Source organism: Erpetoichthys calabaricus, chromosome 12 (assembly GCF_900747795.2).
Source record: "Erpetoichthys calabaricus chromosome 12, fErpCal1.3, whole genome shotgun sequence".
NCBI lineage: Eukaryota > Metazoa > Chordata > Cladistia > Polypteriformes > Polypteridae > Erpetoichthys > Erpetoichthys calabaricus.
Window position 1 is genome coordinate 10,907,128 of NC_041405.2, and position 22,354 is coordinate 10,929,481.

The following is a 22,354-nucleotide window of genomic DNA, read 5'->3' on the forward strand; positions in this document are numbered from 1 at the left end:
TTTGAGGGGTACATTAGCGGACCATAATGAGAATGTTATGAGTAGTGCCACTGATCCCTGTGAACTGACAGCGCAGCACAACATGGCTAATTATACAATGTGTCAGAGCTAAAGGAGTCCTCTTCATGCTGCTTCCAGAGAAAGAAAACATAGGTGACATTGTGAAATAATGATTATAATAATAATAGTGAAAGATTTATTACTGTTTACAGGGTATTTATACCTTCTACATGGAATAAAAAGTTCACGCATTTATACAGAAATAGGAAACAAAGAAAAAATTTTGCTGCTGCCAGCTCCACGACTTTATAATAGAAGGAGGTAGTGTCGCACTGCTAATGTAATTTATATACAGTCTATATTTAACTAATTACTGAGTTTTGGCTATGTGTTGTATTTTGTTCATGGTTGTCATTCCATCTACGTCTTTTGTTGTTTGAGTCACGGTGGCGGAGTGGTTAGCACTACTGCCTTACAGCTTAGATCACATTTTTGGCCACAGTAATCTGTTCAGACCTAGCTGGCAGATGCTCCCATAGCCCTCAGGGACACATAAAAGATGATTGCTCCATTATATTCCACTCCAATAATAATAATAATAATAATAATTTTTTAATTGATTTGTAACATGTAGTTTAACTTGCATGTCCATTCAACATGTTCCAGTTGCATAAAATAAAAACAGACAGATATTTGTCAGCCATGTTCCATGTATAAAATGAACTTAGTGGATGTGAGGTGTGTGCCCTTATGCTGACAGTGCCCTCATGCCCACATCACCGCGGACCTCCTCAAGTCCCATTCCCATATTTCTGACTTTACCTTCTTAAATGATTCGATCATGTTGGAAGAGAGGCAGCCCACCTCCTTCAGGTCCTCCACCTGTCAAAGAGACACAGGGTATATGGGGTGAGTATTTAATATGGCACTCTTCAGTTGGTCATTTACTACTGGTGGGCACAACATCACAGACCCTGAAACACATTTACTAGTCGGTCCCTGCGTCTCTATGTGGGATTCTCTAAGCAAACCAATTACTGGTGATCCCAGTTGGACCAACCATCTTATACTTCATTGCAAATCTTTTCCATCTAATGGCTTGCACTTAGGCTTACATGAACTCTAGCCATCAGTAGGAACATTTGAACAATTTTCATAAGAACATCTTAACAAGACTCCCCAGCCCTGTTTGAATAACTGTTCCAAAATAACATCAATTCAAGTTTTGAAGGTCCCAGAGGTCCTACTCTCCACCACACTACTTGGTCAATTTATTTCATGCCTCTATGGTGATCTATGTGAGGAAAAGCTTTCACACAAAATGTCCTCTTAACCAGTTTCCATCCACACCCCAGTGTTCTTGTTGAGGAACTCATTTTATGGTAATAGTTGGGATCCACCATACTATTCCCCTTCAATCACATCACTTCTTATTCACTTTTAGTTTATAATTAGGCCAGTCACCTTTCGTATCGAGTCAACATCTTCCTGCCACCCAAAATTAGCAAGGCCTTTTTTTCCCCGATTTTCTGCAGAGATTTCAGCTCCTTTCCTGTCCTGTTGTTGAGGATGTGTTAAATGTTTCTCCTCCATTTTTTTCTGGACTTCACTGTTCAGCGGAAATGGATCCTGGTCTCCTGATGCTTGAGACTTGTGATGCTGAAACACAGACAATAGAAGGTCAGTTAGCCAATCTAAACCACCATAGTGGAAAGTCTCGACAGGGATATCCCACCGCCCCACCACACACACTTGATCATCTACTTCATGTAGATTTGAAGAAGGGGGATGATTTGGCCAAAGATGGAGGGGGTCATCATCACTTAAGCATCTTCATAAATTGGAATCTGTCACTGCTATTGTATCTGTGGAGTAAAATGACACAATAAACCAGAACATACAGTATGAGTGAGGAGATGGATCTGGACCAGAGGCGTACGTTTTCTTGGGAGCTGCAATGCTTTGTGGTGGTAGGCTGCAGGTTTGAATGAGGAAGGTTCTGTACAGGAGCAGGCAGGAGCGGGATGATGCCGGTGTCATAGAATTTAAATAAAATAGAAATTAAAATGTATATTTCTTCCCCAAGAGCAAAATAATAAATGTACTCATCAAGAGTTGTTCTTGAACAAGTTGAACGTTTTTTTTGCATTTGTTTAAATGAGTTCTCTTTATCTAGTTTTAGGACTTGCGTAAAAATCATATCACGTATTTAGGTCATATTTTTGCAGGAAAAGAGAGAATTCAAAAGGGTTCCAAGACCTTCTAGATTCATAGTATGTTCAGCATTTTTAAGGTTATTTTTGTTCACCATCATAGCAAAGATTCATTTGTTTATGAATTTAAAATGTGCTTCTCTCCCATTGGCTCATGGTTGTGGCACCAAAAGAAACGTCAAAGTCACCCAGATGAAGAAAACGTGACATGGCAGTGGCTAAGCAGGAGAGACCTAAACAGATCTACCATTTCCTTATGTAGGGTTGCTATTGTGTCAGATACCTGACTTTCTGATCTATCCTTGAGCAGTGAGGGGAGACGCTCATCGGGCATGGTTTTCTTTTCCTTGGAGTTCTCTTCCTGTTTGGAATCACCTATCAAACAAACTCATAACCTTCTTTGATTGTAAATGCGGCAAATGGGAATTTCCATCCTCCAGACATCTGCTGTAGCTTGACGAGATACTTGTGCAACACGCATATGCAGTTCATGTGCTAAGACGCATTGGCACAGGTAAGAGCTCTCAGCTTACCGCTCCCAGGCACAGCGAGTCTCTCATGGCATGACCGGCTTTTTTCACGAGCACATTGGAGCAGATTTCTTGCTTCATTGTTAAAACAACATCGTTTGAGGACAGCGACCATTACATGGACCACCTTGGCTTCAGTGCAGTAGCGGATGAGCAGGTCATCACCTCTGTCTTCAATTGCTACACGAGGAATTTTGGAGCCATCTGTCAGCTCATGGTCGCTCATCCTGCCTTTGAAGCTCCTCAGGTGCGACATCTCCAATTCATTAAGCGACTGTAGGAGGAGGTCCCGGACGGTGGGTGCCATGGATAAAATCCTAACGTGCTCTGCTTGATTGTCCCGCCGCTTAGCTCTGAGTGCCAGTCTCTATTCAGATCTCAACAGTACTGGAGGTTTGTTTAGTCAAATTAAAAAAAACGACCAATCAATTACTCCACCCTTTTTTGAGCCAATAAGCTTGCAGGAAGTCTTGCCTTGTCCCACCTCCTGAGTAATTACGGTTTGGGTTTGAAGCAGAAGGAGGCAGGGAGTTAGGAGAGGATTACTAGGAACCCACTGGAGGAGGAAAACAAGAGGGAAAATGGCAGAACTTGAATGAGTGGGACGGCTTTGGAGGATGTCAATCACACAGCAAAGTTGAGCTGGGGTGGGAGGGGGGTGCCTGGAAGGATGAAGAACATGGGGAGAACACACAGGTGAACCACATGTACATGTACAGCATCCAAAAACCGGTCTGGGTGAAGATGCACCAGTGAACAGGGCAGTGGTGCCCACTCTGGAGTGACAGTGTGTGAAAGTAGCAAGAAGCAACTGCCAAGACGAGTCACACTTTCACCTACCCACAAACTCTCTGGAGATGTAGAAATAAACAGAATGGATTTTCACTGCGTTCTTTGAGACCACATCCTGATAGATCAAAATCTGGGACGGCAAAACGTTCATCTTTAAAATGTCACAAATAAACAACATGTGGCAAACGAGTGGGAGGGAGGAGGATCATCAGACATCGACGCACACAGACGCTCGCACTTTAGACAGCTTGTTTACAGTCAAGAGGGCAGCAGGTTCATCTGAGCAGAAGAAGGCCATTCTGATGGAGGTGGCTTTGGTCATCAGACATGAGACGGAGCTCCCCAAAATCAGAATAATGAGCTGAGTCAGTCTTTTACTGCTCTAGACCTTCTAGATGGGGTCATAAGATGTTGAGATGGTGCAGACATTTAGAGGAGACATGCTGGGTACATAGGCTGGGACAAATTCAGGATTTAAAAACACAATTCAACGTAACCCTTGGAGGAACACTCCACCCAACAATGATATCTTTATAAGTTACATAGCCTGTGTGGTTTGTTATGACGACTGAGAAAACATTTTCATGAAGAGAGAAGATAACAAAATTTCCCATAGAACAGTAGCCTATGATGACAGAAGATGGCAGCATTTTGCGCATGCATGGAGTTTGATGAAGTTAAGCTTAATTAAAACAATTAAAATCAGTTTCTGTTGTTCTACAACAGTGTAAATTCAAGTTATACGAATAAATTCTATTAACTTACAGAGCTTGTCCTTAAAGCTCACAGACCAACCTGTCACTCTCAGTGATTTATGTGGAAATTTCTGGATGTTTGTAACAGTTTGTCAGGCTCTGGCCTGCTCAGCTCACCAGTCAGGTCTGGAGGAGACACAAAGCTCGTTTGCTTCCTCGATTTACTCGTGACAAGCTTTTTCAGGAAAATGAAAGTAACCCGGCTCAATGATTTAGACGAGTTTATATTCATCGATTTGGAGTCAGTGGACAGCGGTGGTACCTCATTCAGGCTGCCCTGGACTCTTGTTTATGGACCAACATGGAAGATCATGATCCTATAGTTTTATTTTACAAGGGGAACCATGGAGAGCATTCTGACAAACTGCATCACCATCTGGTTTGGGAACTGTGGTGTCTCTGACCGTAAGGTCCTACAATGGCCAGCACATGCTGCTGAGAAGGTCCTTGGGTCCTCAATGCCCACTGTTTCAGACATCTTTACAAAGTGTTGTATCAGCAAAGCCTACAGCTTTATGACGGACCACTACTACACCTCCCATGGTCTGCTCGTCCCACTTCCACCTGGTAGAAAGTTCTGAACCAGTTCTGCCAGGTACTACAGCAGCTTCTACCCCTCGGCTGTCCGGACTGCCCCCCATCCTCAGATCTGCTCCTAGTCACGTATTTATGTGTCATATATTTGTTACTATGGCTGGATTTTGTTATTAGTTATTATTATTTAGTTATTACTATCTATTTTAAATGATCACTCTCTATGTACTTACCTAGTACAGTGGAACCTCAGTTCATGAACGCCTCGGTAAACGTACAACTCGGTTTACGACCAAAAAAGTTCGCCAGCAGGCAAGCCGGGTTGCCCTGCAGTCAGTGCCCACCTCAATGAGCTCATGTGCCAGGGAACAGACTCTGTCTGGGGATTCTTCAGACTCAGCTCCCATCATTTCTTGAGCTGTTAGGTGTACTTTCTTATTTTTAAATGTTGTTGAATTTTGACTGTTAATTTCACTGCAATTATGTACTAATTTTTAATAAGGGTATATTTAAAATTAAAAATGATCTATCTATCAATCTCTTATATAATGCCTTTCACATCTATCTATCTATCTATCTATCTATCTATCTATCTATCTATCTATCTATCTATCTATCTATCTATCTATCTATCTATCTATCTATCTATCTATCTATCTATCTATCTATCTATCTAAGAGGAACTCTCAGACAGTCCACACAGAACTGAAAACTTAACGGAGCAAAAAAACAATTCGACAGATAAAACCTTCTCCTGATGTGTGGTGTATAAATAAATAAATAAATAAATAAATAAATAAATAAATAAATAAGGCATACTGCCTCTACAGCTATAGTCATGGACATTGTACCTTGGGGACCCTGAATTAAGCAGGCCCTGGTTAAGACAGTACAAGGCCCTCTCAGAGTTGAGATGCTCATTTAAGACACCTTGTTCTCATTTCAACATGACAACTCTCATACTGCAAGTGCCATACCACAAGTCCATTACCATAAGACCCTTAACATATGTCACATGCAACAATTCCAAAACTACAACTCCCGTACCACATCTCTCATACCACAACTCCAATTCCACAACTCTCCTATCAAAACTCCCATACCACAACTCCCACAACTCCCATACTACAAATCCCATACCACAAGTTTCATACAGAAAGTGTTATAAAACAACTCTCATTCCACAACTCTCCTATCTGAACTTCCATACCACAACTCCCACAACTCCCATACCATAAGTGTCTTATCACAACTCCCATACCCCAACTCTAATAACCACAAGTCCAAAACTACCACTGTAATACCACAGCTACCTTTTTAACGCCAAAAGTCCCATTTTAACTCCACAACTCACATAAGACCAGTACTCCAGTTTTAGGGCCACAACTCCCCTTCTACAGCCACAGCCCTTCATTTTATAATCGCAATCCTACATTTTAATGCCAAAACTCCCATTTTAAAAGTAACAACTCACTTCAGGGCACAATTTCTAATTTCAATGCCACAACACTCATTTTAAGGCCACAACTCCCGTTTTAAAGCCACAAGTCACTTAAGGCCACAACTGTCATTTAAAAGTCACAAGTCTCCTTTTAAAGTGGAGCTGAGGTTTTGTAACACATTGTAAATTCCATACTCCCAGTCTCCACATGGTCTGTGTTACGTCCTATTTGAGCTGGGGTGATATGTACCACCAGGCCTGACTCCAAGGCATCATTTAGGTGGTCTAAGCCCCCCATAATATCATGTCATGCTCACCCTATCCCTAAACATATTCTCTTTTAGGTACACATTTCCATCCAGCTAGTCTCCTCATGATGCCTATATGGTCTCTATTTTCTCCTCTCTCCTGTTTGAGTTGGTGGGATATGTAACACATCATCTGATCCTTATCTTTGAAAGTTAAGATTGTAAGTGGGCCTCATATGCACTCGCAGTTCATACATAAATCTATCTAAAAGACAACAAGAGGATGACTCCAGGAAAATCGGAAGTCACAACAACCCCTTAACCTGGCCAGAATATTCGTTGTCAGAGGCACATAAGGAGACAACGCGAATCCTACGACTGACGAACAAGAATGAGCAACTGAACCAGCTGGAGAAGAGCGTAGGGAGGAGCCGAATAAGCAAGCTGGGCGTGGTTTAGGAAAGTGGCAGTGGGAAGGCATCTGACCGGCAGGTGGGAGGAGCATATTGTGGAGAGTGAAGGTTGAGAAAAGAATTGCAGTTCTGTTAAGGTGGCATTTTAGATTAATATCAAATTGAATAGAAAGAGCAAAAGCTACCATCTGATAGATAGATAGATAGATAGATAGATAGATAGATAGATAGATAGATAGATAGATAGATAGATAGATAGATAGATAGATAGATGTGAAAGGCACTATATGATAGATAGATAGATAGATAGATAGATAGATAGATAGATAGATAGATAGATAGATAGATAGATAGATAGATAGATAGATAGATAGATAGATGTGAAAGGCACTATATGATACATAGATAGATAGATAGATAGATAGATAGATAGATAGATAGATAGATAGATAGATAGATAGATAGATAGATAGATAGATGTGAAAGGCACTATATGATAGATAGATAGATAGATAGATAGATAGATAGATAGATAGATAGATAGATAGATAGATAGATAGATAGATAGATAGATAGATAGATAGATAGATGTTACCGACTCCCTGCACTGAGAACTGCGCACCTCAGCAGCTCCACCTGCCACTTCAGATGCCAACTCGAGTTCCACACTTGTCTTCTTTATCCAGTGAAGACAAACAGCACGCACAGACATATCACACAGAGAACTTGTAATGGAGCCCTGAAGTGGATGGAATGTGAATTATTTCAATAACAGACCATCTTGGACTGCTCTCTCCATCGGAAGGGCGTTGCTAACTCCTCAGGTCTCTCAACCAGCGCAGGTTGTCCTTCATCACTCGAGACCTGTTGTGTTCTCTGAATGAGGTATTGCTGTATAAGTAAGCCATGCAATAGCTCCACCTCTCAAAAGATCTTTCCAGAAAACTGAAAAAGGTTCTCATATGCTCACATCTATATGAGGTAAGTGTCCTCATGGGGTTTGTGGCACAAACCTCTGTGTGATTGTTTCACTGGTTGCTCCAGTGAATGTGTTTCGCTTTGACGACTATGGTGTCCTGCATTATTATCATCTCATTTTCCCTCCTGTTATTCCCCCCATACTTTATGTTTCACACCATAGCAACTCGTGCCTCCTCTCCCGGACTCTCACAGTCTAAGAGGCTCAGGTCTTCCAGGCTGTAATGCGTTTCTCAAGTTTCTGCTGCCCTATTGTGGGTACACAGAGAGAGATTGTGTCACCTCTAAAATCAGGATGGACGGGCGGGTTTTGTTTTTTATTTTTCTTTGACCAGCACCTGTTTACTTATTTGAGAATCTCTCCAGTTTGACCAGTCCAGTTTCTCAACCGAAATCCTTATCTCTTAGGACTGTGGTGAGACTCGAGCAGAGTCTCACTGAGTTAGTACAGGGGGACGAGACTTCATGTCCGGTGTCTCACAGTCAGTGTCCATTTCAAAGTGCTGGAGAACAAAGGCCGTTGGAAGGACCAGCCATTACATTTCTTTACGCTGGCAGATTCTTTTCGTGTTTTGTATCTGCTCACAGCCCGGGTGTCTCTCTGGGCTGCACTAGGGTGGCAGCAATGGCACAACTGCTGTTATACTGCCGGTGTCTATCTTGACATCCAATGAGTTTCAAACCAGAGCTTCAGTACTTGAGGATCCACGTGGATATCCAGAGCCTAATACTGAATCTTCAATATTCGCCTCTTTATTGATAGTCAAGAAAGGACAAAAGGAGGACAGGAAACTAAAACAGTTTCAACCAGCAAATTTTAATCAATTTTTATTTCACTCAACTAGACGCTAAATTTGACATCATTACAAACTGCGATTTAGAATTTGGCTAATCTACAGTAAACCTCACCCTACCCACCAGTCACGCTCTCTCTTTCCTACTGCAAATAAAGACAATACACCTGAGGAGAATGTCTGCAACACAAAGCACTGCCACCATCCATCTGGGCTCCTCATCAGGGGAATAAACAGCAGAGAGAGCTAGCGGTGTGATGGTAGTGATGACATCCATGAGCTGAAGTGCCCGTGCAATGCTGGCATTAGTCATTTTCATTTTAAGTGGCAGATTATTCTTCAAGGTACCACAGACATTTTCCATCACTTTAGAAGCAAGTCGGACAAGACCCTTGGCAATGGTGTGTGATTTGTCAAAGACCAAGCTGAACATGATGGTGTAAGTAGCACAAACAATCATAAAGAGGAGCCTCAGAAGGAAAGCTAATTGTTGTCCCTTGGGCTTGGGATCCAATTCAGTCACACTGGGTTTGTACTGGGGACAAGCCATCGAGCCAGGGGTGTCGCAGTCAGTGCCCAGTTCTATGAGCACATGTGCTAGGACTCATCAGCCACAGCCGCCATCATTGTTCAGTCACGCAGTTTGTTTTCGTATTTTGTTTCTATCAACAGTCCTGTGTCTCGCTGGAGAGAAGTAACGAGAGAGCAGCGGCACAGCTACATTTATACTTTAGGTGTCAGCCTGGAAGTGTGCAGGAGGTCAACCTGCATGGGTAACCTACTGCATGAGGTTGGGCCCGACGGGGGAATCCTTGGTGAGTTTGTCATCGCGTCTGTCGGGAGAGTGTGGAGCCGAAGGTGGACGGAGCCGATCTTCAGAAATTCCCTCTGGGAAATAAACTCACTCTTGCTCACTGTTCCCCCTCCTCTGTGTGTGATCAGCTGCATGTTTGCTAGCACAGGGCTTCGAACATTTAAAGGACCGAGCTGCGACTGTGCTTGGCTTCAACGACTATGGTGTCCTGCATTATTATCCTCTCATTTTCCCTCCCGTTATTCCCCCCATACTTTATGTTTCACACCATAGCAACTCGTGCCTCCTCTCCGGGACTCTCACAGTCTAAGAGGCTCAGGTCTTCCAGGCTGTAATGCGCTTCTCAAGTTTCTGCTGCCCTATTGTGGGTACACAGAGAGAGATTGTCACCTCTCAAATCAGGATGGACGGGTTTTGTTTTATTTTTCTTTGACCAGCACCTGTTTACTTATTTGCGAATCTCTCCAGTTTGACCAGTCCAGTTTCTCAACTGAAATCCTTATATCTCTTAGGACTCTGGTGAGACTCGAGCAGAGTCTCACTGAGTTAGTACAGGGGGACGAGACTTCATGTCCGGTGTCTCACAGTCAGTGTCCATTTCAATGAGCTCAAGTGCTGGAGAACAAAGGCTGTTGGAAGGACCAGCAATTACATTTCTTTACGCTGGCAGATTCTTTTCGTGTTTTGTTTCTGCTCACAGCCCGGGTGTCTCTCTGGGCTGCACTAGGGTGGCAGCAATGGCACAACTGCTGTTATACTGCCGGTGTCTATCTTGACATCCAATGAGTTTCAAACCAGAGCTTCAGCACTTGAGGATCCACGTGGATATCCAGAACCTAATACTAAAGCGCCAATATTCACCTCTTTATTGATAGTCAAGAAAGGACAAAAGGAGGACAGGAAACTAAAACAGTTACAACAAGCAAATTTTAATCAGTTTTATTTCACTCAACTAGACGCTCAATTATACATCTGGGCAGACTGCGATTTAGAATTTGGCTAATCTACAGTAAACCTCACCCTACCCACCAGTCACGCTCTCTCTTTCCTACTGCAAATGAAGACAATACACCTGAGGAGAATGTCTGCAACACAAAGCACCGCCACCATCCATCTGGGATCCTCATTAGGGGAATAAACAACAGAGAGAGCCAGCGGTGTGATGGTAGTGATGACATCCATGAGCTGAAGTGCCCGTGCAATGCTGGCATTAGTCATTTTCATTTTAAGTGGCAGATTATTCTTCAAGGTACCACAGACATTTTCCATCACTTTAGAAGCAAGTCGGACAAGACCCTTGGCAATGGTGTGTGATTCGTCAAAGACCAAGCTGAACATGATGGTGTAAGTAGCACAAACAATCATTAAGAGGAGACACAGAATGAAACCTATTTGCTGTCCCTTGGGCTTGGGATTCAACTCAGTCACACTGGGCTTGCACTGGGGACAAGCCATCAAGCCGGGGGTGTCGCAGTCAGTGCCCATTTCTATGAGAACATGTGCTGGGGAACGAACTCCCTTGGAGGACTCATCAACCACAGCCGCCATCATTGTTCAGTCACGCAGTTTGTTTTCGTATTTTGTTTCCATCAACAGTCCTGTGTCTCACTGGAGAGAAGTAACGAGAGAGCAGCGGCACAGCTACATTTATACTTTAGGTGTCAGCCTGGAAGTGTGCAGAACGGAGGTCAACCTGCATGGGTAACCTACTGCGTGAGGTTGGGCCAGACGGATCCTTGGTGAGTTTGGACGGGGCCGATGGGGGATCTCTGGGCAGTTTGTCATCACAGCTGTTGGGAGAGCGTAGAGCCGAAGGTGGACGGGGCCAACGGGGGATCTCTGGGGTGTTTGTCATCGCGGTCGTCGGGAGAGCGTGGAGCCGATGGTGGACGGGGCCGACGGGGGATCTCTGGGGTGTTTGTCATCGCGGTCGTCGGGAGAGCGTGGAGCCGATGGTGGACGGGGCCGACGGGGGATCTCTGGGGTGTTTGTCATCGCGGTCATCGGGAGAGCGTGGTGCCGATGCATATATACATATATACATATATACATATATATATATATATATATATATATATACATATATACATATATACATATATATATATATACATATATATATATATACATATATATATATATATATATATATATACACACATATATATATATATATATATATACACACATATATATATATGACAGCAACACTCATAACAATGACAACACAATTACATTGACAATCATGTTACATTATTTTTAAAATGTTTCCTTTACTTTTTCATAACCTCTTTAACACACTACTTGCAGTTTCAATAACATAGAAATCAATATAAACATTAACATTATTATCATATGAGAATATGAAGTAATATATAAGAAGCACATTTCATATAAATATAAATTATTAAACAGTAAAATCTTCTTCTGTAATTTGCTACCGTGGCTATTCGTTTGTCTGTCCAGGATTTTAAATCACCTGTAGCTCGCAAACCGTTTCACCTATTGACTTGAAATCTGGTACACATATAGTACGTCACGTCTACTATCCGCTTTATGGGTGATGATTGTATTACTCTTTTTATCTTTATTTTATTTTATTGTAGAATCAACTCCTATCTGCGCACACCAGGGCGGCCGTGGGCGGATGCGTATGGTGTATTCACTCCATGTTATCGTGCATTGCGCTGTCACTGGTATTTTGATAAAAGAATTTGAACAACATATAAGAAGCGTATAAATTATTAAACAGTAAAACATTAACATTTAAGAAGTAAAGTTACATTAAGTACTACTGCAGTGCCTTCGGGTATACCTCATTTTTTGTTTGCCCATTACATCCTTAAATGTATACATTTTTTGGTGTACCTACCCGAGAACACGCGACATATAACCGAGCGTGGGAGAAGCATGGATTTTAAACACGTGTTGAGTTCATCTGCTGGTCTCCCTCGTGGAATAACTGGTAATGTTTGACTAAAATTTACGTCGAGTAAAACGACATTACCTCCTATTTTTTTTTTACGATCTCTGAGATCTTGCTTTTTTCGGTTCAAGGTTTCATAAGCTCTTTTATGTTCCATGGTGTACTTATCCCAAACCATCATCTTTGAATGTTGCAAGACTTTCGCCTTGTATGTAGATCGGGGTAATTACATTCATTGCATTCCTAGTCTGAATCACAATCTGATTGTATGGGTGGTTACCTGGCACTGTAGGGTTGCCACTCGTCCTTTAAAATACGGAATCGTCCCGTATTTGAGAATGAAATTGTGCGTCCCGTTTTGAATCAATACGGGACAGGATTTGTCCCGTATTTTTTTTATCCTTTTTTTTAAAGCAGCGTCTCATGCAAATCATCCCACACGCATTTTATGAAGATGCCTCCTTTCCTACTTTTGATTGGGTAATACTTGATGTCATCGTTAGTTTGATTGGTCTTTTTAACTGTCCAGTGAGGAGGGCGGGTCTTTTAAGCAGAGTCTGCAAAGTGTTGGCACTGGGATGTGGCACCCGCTGCAGTATGCGTCCCTTATTTTTTTGTATTTAAAGTGGTAACCCTACCTGGCAGGTAACACTTATGTTTGGTCATGAAGTCGTCTAAAATCTGCCACGTGCCCTCTTTTAATTGTGAGAAGCAGATATATATAGCCAAATTCTCGCGCTTCGTTGCGGCGAAGTACTGCTTTTAATTTTTTAAGAAGAAAACCTTTTTAAACGGATCGAAAATATACCAATAACAATTTGTTAAGGATCTGTTTTTTTGTGAACCTCGCTTTTCACAGCTGTTGCGCTACGGCGTGTGTTTCGTTTATTTGACAGTATGTAGATCGTGGTAATTACATTCATGGCATTCGTTTTCTGAATCACAATCTGACTGTATGGGTGGTTACCTGCCAGGTTACGCTTGTGGTTGGTCAGGAAGTCGCCTTACATCCGCCACGTGCCCTCTTTCTGTTCCCAGAAGCTGATCATAGAATGGTTTTAATAGTTTACTTTCAAATAATGCAAAGAGTATGCAACACGTGTTTCTCCCTAATTCTGGGCTCATCAGGCATACACACTCACTGCATCCCCTCTCGGGAATCGAATCTCTATCGTCAGCGCCAGAGTTGAAGCCCCTAACGTTGCGGTCAGCAAGTTGGCTAACATCCGCCATGTGCCGTCTTTCAGTTGCGAGAAGCAGATCATAGAATGGTTGAAACTGTTGCCCCTAACGTTGCGCTACGGCGTGTGGTTCGTTTATACCTCGTGTCTTCTCATTAAACTTTTATCTCGCGAATATGTTATTGCAATCCGCAGCGGGAGCGTTTCTATAAACTTAATTTAAACTTACGTTTTACATCGTGCTTTGTTTCCCTTATGAACATGCTTGTATGCTTCACTCGCTCGCTTCTTATTGTTTCGCTCCCTTCTCAATTGTTAATGAATTTTTTGTTCTTCGCTGTTTGCGGCTCTTCCTTCATTTCTCTCTACTGCGTTCTTTTATCTCGTGAATATGTTATTGCAATCCGCAACGGGAGCGTTTCAATAAACTTAATTTAAACTTACGTTTTACACCGTGCTTTGTTTCCCTTATGAAGATGCTTGTATGCTTCACTGGCTCGCTTCTTATTGTTTCGCTCCCTTCTCAATTGTTTAATTAATTTTTTGTTCTTCGCTGTTTGCAGCTCTTCCTTCATTTCTCCCTACTGCGTTCACAGTCTTTTCACGTGATTACGTGGGAGGCGTGATGACGTGACACTCAACTCCGCCTCCCACGGCCATCGAGCTGCCGTCCATTACAGTATATTGTCAAAAAAGAGGTTCCAGTTATGACCATTACGCGTTGAATTTCGAAATGAAACCTGCCTAACTTTTGTAAGTAAGCTGTAAGGAATCAGCCTGCCAAATTTTAGCCTTCCATCTACACGGGAAGTTGGACAATTAGTGATGAGTGAGTCAGTCAGTCAGTCAGTCAGTCAGTGAGGGCTTTGCCTTTTATTAATTAGTATAGATTATCTTTCAAAATCCAGGCACCAGCTTTTATAGTTATTGTAATGATTTCATCATTATTGATCACATCATTCCAATGACATCTTTCATGGCCTCAGAAAGTCTCATCTTTAAAATGAAGGTGAAGAAGACATAAGTTCAGGAAGTTACTGCTTTTAGAATTCAAAAATCATGACTAACAAAATGTTCCCCTCTTGTACACTTAACATATAACCGGTCACTAATAATTCATTATCAGTGACATCACATAAATTGTAAAACTGCACTGTTTTAGTGCAGGGGTGACAGCTATTTAAAAATGTTCTTGTTCTGTCTGGTGGATTTAAGAGCTGAGAAATTAGTGTGGACCAAACAGTGGTGTTACTAATCACTTCTTGAATATATTTTAGCAGAGGAAAAATAAGAATCCTTCTCACCTTCAGTGTCTCTATTTCTCATTGGTCTCTCAATGTCCACCTGGTGAACTCTTATATATCACCCTGACTACACAGACCTCTGAGCATTGGTTTCTTTCAGTCTGTTCCTAGAAGTGCTTCCAAGGTTAAGTCTAGTCTAACTTAAAGTACTTTTGGGCCATGACTAACCATATAAAACTACTGAGATTGTCTGTTCCAATCTTCTCCCGACATTTCCTAGTACCTCTGCCATCTTCTTGAGCGTTCAATAAAAGGGTCAGGTCATCCTGCATTGGTCTTAATAAAAGGTTCATTTGATGTTTTTTTCCTGCACTGCACAGCAATTAAAATTAGCCCATTTTCTATCTTTTTTAGCCTTCAACACAAAAAGAAATGTATTTCATTCACCCATCAAATCGCGTTTGGCCGGCAAAGAGGACCTATTAAAATACTTGAAGCAAGCTGGAAAAGGGTGTTATCTACTCTCTGGTGTAGCTGCGGTTCTTTCTAGCCGAAGAATTAGGCCAGCAAGTGTACAATCAGCACAGTAACGTACAACTGTCCCTCACAATTGTTATATTTTTCATGGATCAATTGATGTGTGTAGCAAATCTGGATTTATTATGTTCAAGACTACAGTCTTTAAACTTATTTTCTTGTTTTTCAGAATTTTTTTCATTATTGTGGAGACACAATTCTGGTTCTTGTCGTAACATGGTCACCACCTTTCTGTGTTGATCTTTTGCATGGTCATGTTCATTATGTTTACAGGTTGCTAATCCCAATGCCAGTCACATGACACCAAAGTCGTGTGACAAATTAGGTCATCTGCCTATTAGTGCTAAAACCTTTGCTTTGTTCCTTTGACTACATTTTCTTGCGTTTATGGTTTTGGACTTGATGATTGATGTCTCTCTCCGTGTTAAGACCATCTGCTAGTCCCTGAACCACAATCTTGTTTATTCCTGTCAGTATTTTTCTCTGGTGGATTTTTCTGACCTTCCCTCCCAGCGTTCTTGCTTTACCAGGACTGTGTTGACCGGTCTGTATTGACAATGTGATGTTTACTTCATGAATGCCGGTTTGCATTTCTGGAGTCCTTACACTGATGTTGGTTTCAGCCTTGAATATCTGACTTTGGGAAATCTCGTAGCATTGTCCTTTTGTGGTTGTACTGTTGGTATAGTAACATATATTGACAGATCTTCATTGTTTGATTTATGACACCATTATTCAACTAAAATATTATTATCATGGGTGGTAACAGCTTAATTCACTTTTATTGTCAAAGCACAGATTTGTTTCCCTCACACGTTCTCACAGCATTTGGTGGTTCAGTTCATAGTAATATCTCCTATGTAGGACTGCATAATTAGATATTCTTGTATGAACAGTGAGTGGCCCCAAAATTTCATGCCTAAACTTTGTCTGTCTGTGTCGGGTAGAGTGCTGGTATATCCCCTCTTATTGTCACACTAGTGATTCAGAAAATAGAATAAAAAATAAATAATGCTTTTTGTTTTGAAGAATTTGAGGAGTTTGCTAGATCATGATGCTTATCTGGCCTATAAAACTCCAAAAAAATATAAGCAAATTCTCTAGTCCTTCTTTAAAATGTTCAGTTTCCTCTCTAGACCATTCTATCATCTTAGGAAAGAACCTCACAAATCTTCTCCCTGGCTTATCCCCATCTTAAAATCTAAATCACCATTTTCTTAGCTCTTTTAATGTGCCCCAAAAGCATGAAGAGCACTTACACATTTTTCTAATTTCTTGTGTCCTTCTTTTTTGCCTCCTAAAAAAATTAATTAGAGAATTGTACTCGGTGGCTCAGTGTTAGCGCTGCTGCCTTGCATTAAGTAGACCTGGATTTGCTTCCCAGGTCCTCCCTGCGTGGAGTTTGCATGTTCTCCCCGTGTCTGCGTGGGTTTTCTCCGGGTACTCTGGTTTCCTCCCACAGTCCAAAGACATGCAGGTTAGGTGCCTTGGCGATCCCAAATTGTCCCTAGTGTGTGCTTGGTGTGTGTGTGTGTGTGTGTGTGTGTGTGTGTGTGTGTGTGCCCTGCGGTGGGCTGATGCCCTGCCGGGGGGTTTATTCCTGCCTTAGCGCCCTGTGCTGGCTGGGATTGGCTCCAGCAGACCCCCAGAAAAAACATCTTAAATGTATGGTTACTTCCTAGCAGGACACTAATATGTTAAGAAAACCTGAATTTAGCAGAGTCCTTTAACATCCTGACCCATTGCTATTTCACAAATCTATTACTATCTATTAATGGTTATTTGCTCTATGGAGCCTGTTATGATTCTAAATAGAGATTCTTTATGAAAACTTCATGTGACTGGGTCTTAGATGTTCCATGACTGTTCTCTTCATTTTCTTTCCTTAGAAATCACTTGCATTGCATCAGTACTTCATTTTAAAAACACTTTCTGTCATGGAAATATTTTTATTGTTCTACCTGAAAAACTGTCTTGAAAGAAAACAGAAGCTATAAAGTAACTAACAATTAAAGTGGGAACTTCACACACTGTTGTATGATAGGCATTTGAGATGTTGCACCTCCATAAACACCACATTTTTGCAGTGATAGCTGATAGATGAACCACAATAACAAAGTCCTACAAAGACAGTCATTCTGAAACTGAAACTTTTTTTTAGGTATGTTTTGATTGCTCTTCATTTTTCTTTAATTTGTCTAACTAAGCAGTGATACTGGTTCGAATCCCGTAAATGCCAATAGGGACTCTGCTCTGTTGGGCCCTTGATCAAGGCCCTTATCCTGCAATTGCTGAGCGCTTTGAGTAGTGAGAAAAGCGCTATATAAATGCAAAGAATTTTTTTTTTTACAACATTCCATTTCAATGAACCTCACACCTCTGGCAATCTTACCTGCACATTTTTGCAGAAGAATTCAATGCTCTGTCAATTTAATTTTTAGAATACGTCAGAAGTAAGAATAAAATTATTCTTAAGTGTTCTACAACATCTTGGGCTTTGGACTTTAAAGTTTACTTCACCTGTAACTCACTTGTGTGACCCTTAACAGTCCTGCACTCCAACTGTTAAAAAGATATGCTGACAAGTACAGTAGGGCACAATCTATTGTCATGCATGTGCGCATAGGGGACAGCTTAAGGACTCTGGTGATTATAATTCCTAGGGGTGGGCATTGTGTCCTAATTCCTTTTCTTTTCCTCCTTCTGCAGACCAAAAGACTGACAGCTATAACGCCATAACACCACTTCCAGTGTCCATCCACGTGGACCAGCATCTTCTTGTTGGAAGGGCATAAAACCGGAACATCCACCATTTTGAGACAGTTCAAGTAGGAACTTATATCTGGAAAAATATTGCTGCAATTATTGTGCATGTTTATTTTGAGATTATTTTATTTCATTTATAAGGGGTCACCAGGGTGGTGTCCAAACTCTTTATCATGGTCTGTTAATTCTCTTACAATATTAGTAAAACAACTTTTATTGTATACTGGATGTTTCCAATGGATACATGAAAAAGGAAAAAAAGTTATATATTGTCAGAAGTTATTCTCTGTCAAAACAAAATGTCTAATTAATTATTTATTTATTCTGAAATTCACATAAGGTTAATGAACTCCACACTCTTCAAATATCTGCAATAGCTAAAAAAATAATTATCTCTGCATTCTAAATACAGCAGCCATTTTGGAAATCATAAGGCTACAGCCAGTGCTTCAAAGTAAAATTGTGATTAGTTTGCTGCCTTCTAACAGCTTGACTGAACTTCTCTCAGCTCTGTGAGCAAATATGGTGGCAGCTCTACCAAAGTGAATATTTCAGAATTGCTCCAGCTTTTCACTCTAGTGGCATAATTCAGAATTCACTGTCTTAATCTTCTTTATTTATTTATCTGGTTTGTACAATGCTATATGCTGCCGTTCTTTATTATATTCTGTAAGTGCCTTGAGCATGGGAAAGGCGCTATATAAATAAAATGTATTATTTATTATTATTATTATAAGGAAAGAGATCCATCTGAGTCCACTGTTTAAAAATAAAAATAAGCAGGACCACTGGACAATACTACCTGACTACCCCTCGCCTTCCCCACAAACTTCATTCATAAGGTGTGTAGTTCGACTGAATTGGCCAGCCAGTGTACTGGCCCACTGGCAAAAAGCACTGCACCACCATGAACTGACACTGTGCATCCACACAAACCCAATGTGCATTGCTCTTCTGCCCTAAGGTGTTCATACTTAAGTTTGTTATGAAATACACTGTCACCCATACAAAATGCTACACCTTTCATTATGTTCTGTTAATCTCATTAGCAATAGTCGATGTATAATCAGATGAAGATATTTGGGTGAATAGCTTGCTTATTTTTGAATAATTGGGTCTCTGCAAATTTTACAATTTTTTTGACGATTGCATTTCAGAGCCATCCCTAAAAAAAGATTAAAGTTAGATGAACCTGATGATGTAATAATTCTAAGAAACTGTGTGTTTTTTATCTTCAAAGATAAACATATTTTTAAATACATATGTATTTTTTAATAAATGAAAGATACACTTTGAGGGAAGAATTTACAGTTAATCACAGTCATTTTGATTTTCCACACGAGATCACAGTGATGTCCTCTCCTTCCCCTCTCTAAGAACTACAAGCTGTGTAATCTTAGTTAATTCAAAATAGTGCTGGAAGAATCATGACTAGAACTAGAAAGTATGACCATATAACTCCTGCTCTTACATTGTTTCACTGGCGTCTAGTTTGGGGGTGATTTCAAAAGTCCTCTTTCTTTAAATATAAAGTTGTAAATGGTCTAGAGCCGGGGTTCTTAACCTTTTGATGACTCCAGACCCCCAATGGATTGTCCAATATGGTCCCATACCCCCTTTACTTGACTGTCGAAATAATCATCACCATTCCTTATATTAGTTGCCAGTATGATTTCCAAATATGTCAACAGCTTGAATTTACTGTACTTTAGATATGGATAGCTAGGAAGAGAACATGAAATAAAATCATATGCACTGATAACTTTATCATATTTATTTACAATAAGCTAAATTAAAAAATGACAAATGACAAATATACAAACAGCTACAGCTATTTTACAATATAACTTTGATTCACCTGTTTCAGATTATGAACTAATAATTTTACTTCTTACAGTTGAGTATTACACAAAAGAAGAAAGCAAACTTAAATGTGCACGTTTTTTCAATATATCAAACACATAACACGGATTTTCACTAATCTAGTGAGATGTTTGCTGTTGTTTTTGTGCAATCAAAGCATCGAATCAGGGTACAGTTATGGATAAAGCTACTCGCATGTCATCTGACACATCAAGTCAATTTCTCCACTTTGATTTCAGATTTAATCCATATTACTAACCGAGAATGCTAAACCGGATGGACGCAGGGACATCCGGCCATGGGCCATAGCCGCAAAAAGACGTACTGCGCATGCGCCCCAAGAAATGAGGGGCCGCGAGAGGCGAATGAGGGGCCGCGAGAGGCGAATGAGGGGCTGCGAGAGGCGGACAAAACCAGAGAAAAAATGAGTGAGCACAGAAAAAAGGAAAAGTCACAGAAAAAAGTAGGATGCGCCGCACAAACCCATTGCACACGAAACTAGCACACACAAAAAAAGAAGACGCTCGCACACAACAGCAAGGCACCCCCCCCCCCCCCCCCACAGGCACCGGACGGGACACTAACACACAAAAAAAAAGAAGACGCTCACGCACAACAGCAAGGCACCACCAAACCCCCCCTCCCCCTACAAGCAACGGACGGGACACACACAAAGAGGGGGATTCAACAAGCCCCTGGAACACAAAAAGAAAGAAGACGCTCGCGCAACAAAAATCATCACCCCCCCCCCCCCCACATCAATAAGAAGTGACACCCAAAGCCACATATCTAAAGGAAACGTCCATATTAAACATACGTCATCTCAACACCTTCACACTAGGCAGCATAGGTGGATCTCCTTACAATAAAGCACTATTAACCGTTCAACTGCAGAAAATGCTCCATATTAACAGTGAGTGTGATCCTCCTTATTACTTATCCATATTTCGCACGCTGAGGAACAAACAAGACATGAATACACGGTCACGGGTACAAAACGATTCGGATCGGATAACGGGACCAAACACACGAACACGAATGAAACAAGAAAATACACGGGGGCGCATACAACGCGCTTCGGAAACTCCGCGAGAAAAAATGTCTCCGATCAAAAAACGCAAAGCTCAAGTAACCCCGTTACAGAGACGTGCCCAAATGGACAGACACAATGAACGTAGACGCATACAGCGCGCGTCTCAAAGTGCTGCATTGAAACAAGCACGATTTCAAAAGAAAGAGCTCGCGTCTCAGACATACAAAAAAGGGAGCGAAGAGACAGAATAAATGAACGCAGACGTGTACAACGCGCATATGACCTGCCAGAAAACAAGCAAGCAAGACTCCAAAAGCAGAAAGCTCAACTGACCAACATACAAAAACTGACAATGCTCAATACAAACAATGCACGACGTAGACTGAAACGGACTTTTCGCAAAGCGGAGGCGAATCAATTAAAAGTCAAAAATACACAAATAATGGACATGCAACAACGCGGCACTCAAACGCCACAAGCAAAACATGTCCGTCGCGGACATCAACGCCAGACACCTGCTAAACGCTTACACCAGTTGGCTGACAACGCCTTCAATAATGAGTCCACTATTGAGGAAAATTCATTGGGATTAATGAATGTCATTTGCAATCATTGTCATTCACTTAACTTCCCAGAAGAAACAACTGGCAATACAAATAATGAATTTACACGTTGTTGTCAAAAGGGGCAGATTAGACTGCCTCCTTTACATTCATATCCTGAATATCTACAGAAGCTTCTAACTAACGATGTGCCTGAAAGTAAAAACTTTATGAACTGCATTAGATCCTACAATAGTTCATTTGCTTTTGCATCTACCAGAGTACATATCAGGCCACCAAAAGGCAATGGCCCATACTGCTTTTGCATATGTGGTTAACACAACGCACTATATTATGTCCAAAAAATATTAATGTTAATCACATTAATAACCAGGTCATTTCATTACTTCCTGGAGAGACACGGCTCTTTCTAAGCTCTGACAAAGTTGACTCTTATGACGACAATGAACATCTGAATTTCCCCTTAGAATATTTGAACACTATTAACCCGGACGGATGAACACAACACAACCTTACCCTTAAAAACGGAACAATAATCATGCTATTAAGAAACCTTAACACTAAACAGGGTTTATGCAATGGCACACGGTTAGTCGTCAACACCATGACACACAATGTTATTCAAGCAACAGTTCTTACAGAATCACATGCTAACAATACTGTTCTCATTCCTAGAATTGACCTTACGAGTTCTGACCTACAATTACCTTTTACATTGAAACGCCGACA

At 41.1% G+C, this 22,354-nt stretch overlaps 1 long non-coding RNA gene across 1 annotated transcript in view; it reads right to left on the minus strand.

Annotated features, from left to right (window-relative positions):
* Nucleotides 1-8,072: 8,072 nt before the first annotated feature.
* The window catches only part of LOC127529793 (uncharacterized), an 85,625-nt gene continuing 71,343 nt past the window's right edge, over nt 8,073-22,354 (minus strand). The window contains exons 2-3 of the long non-coding RNA XR_007936412.1: nt 9,903-9,952; nt 8,073-8,186 (exon numbers count right to left, since the gene is read on the minus strand). This is a non-coding gene — a long non-coding RNA (uncharacterized LOC127529793). The remainder of the gene's footprint in view (nt 8,187-9,902; nt 9,953-22,354) is intronic.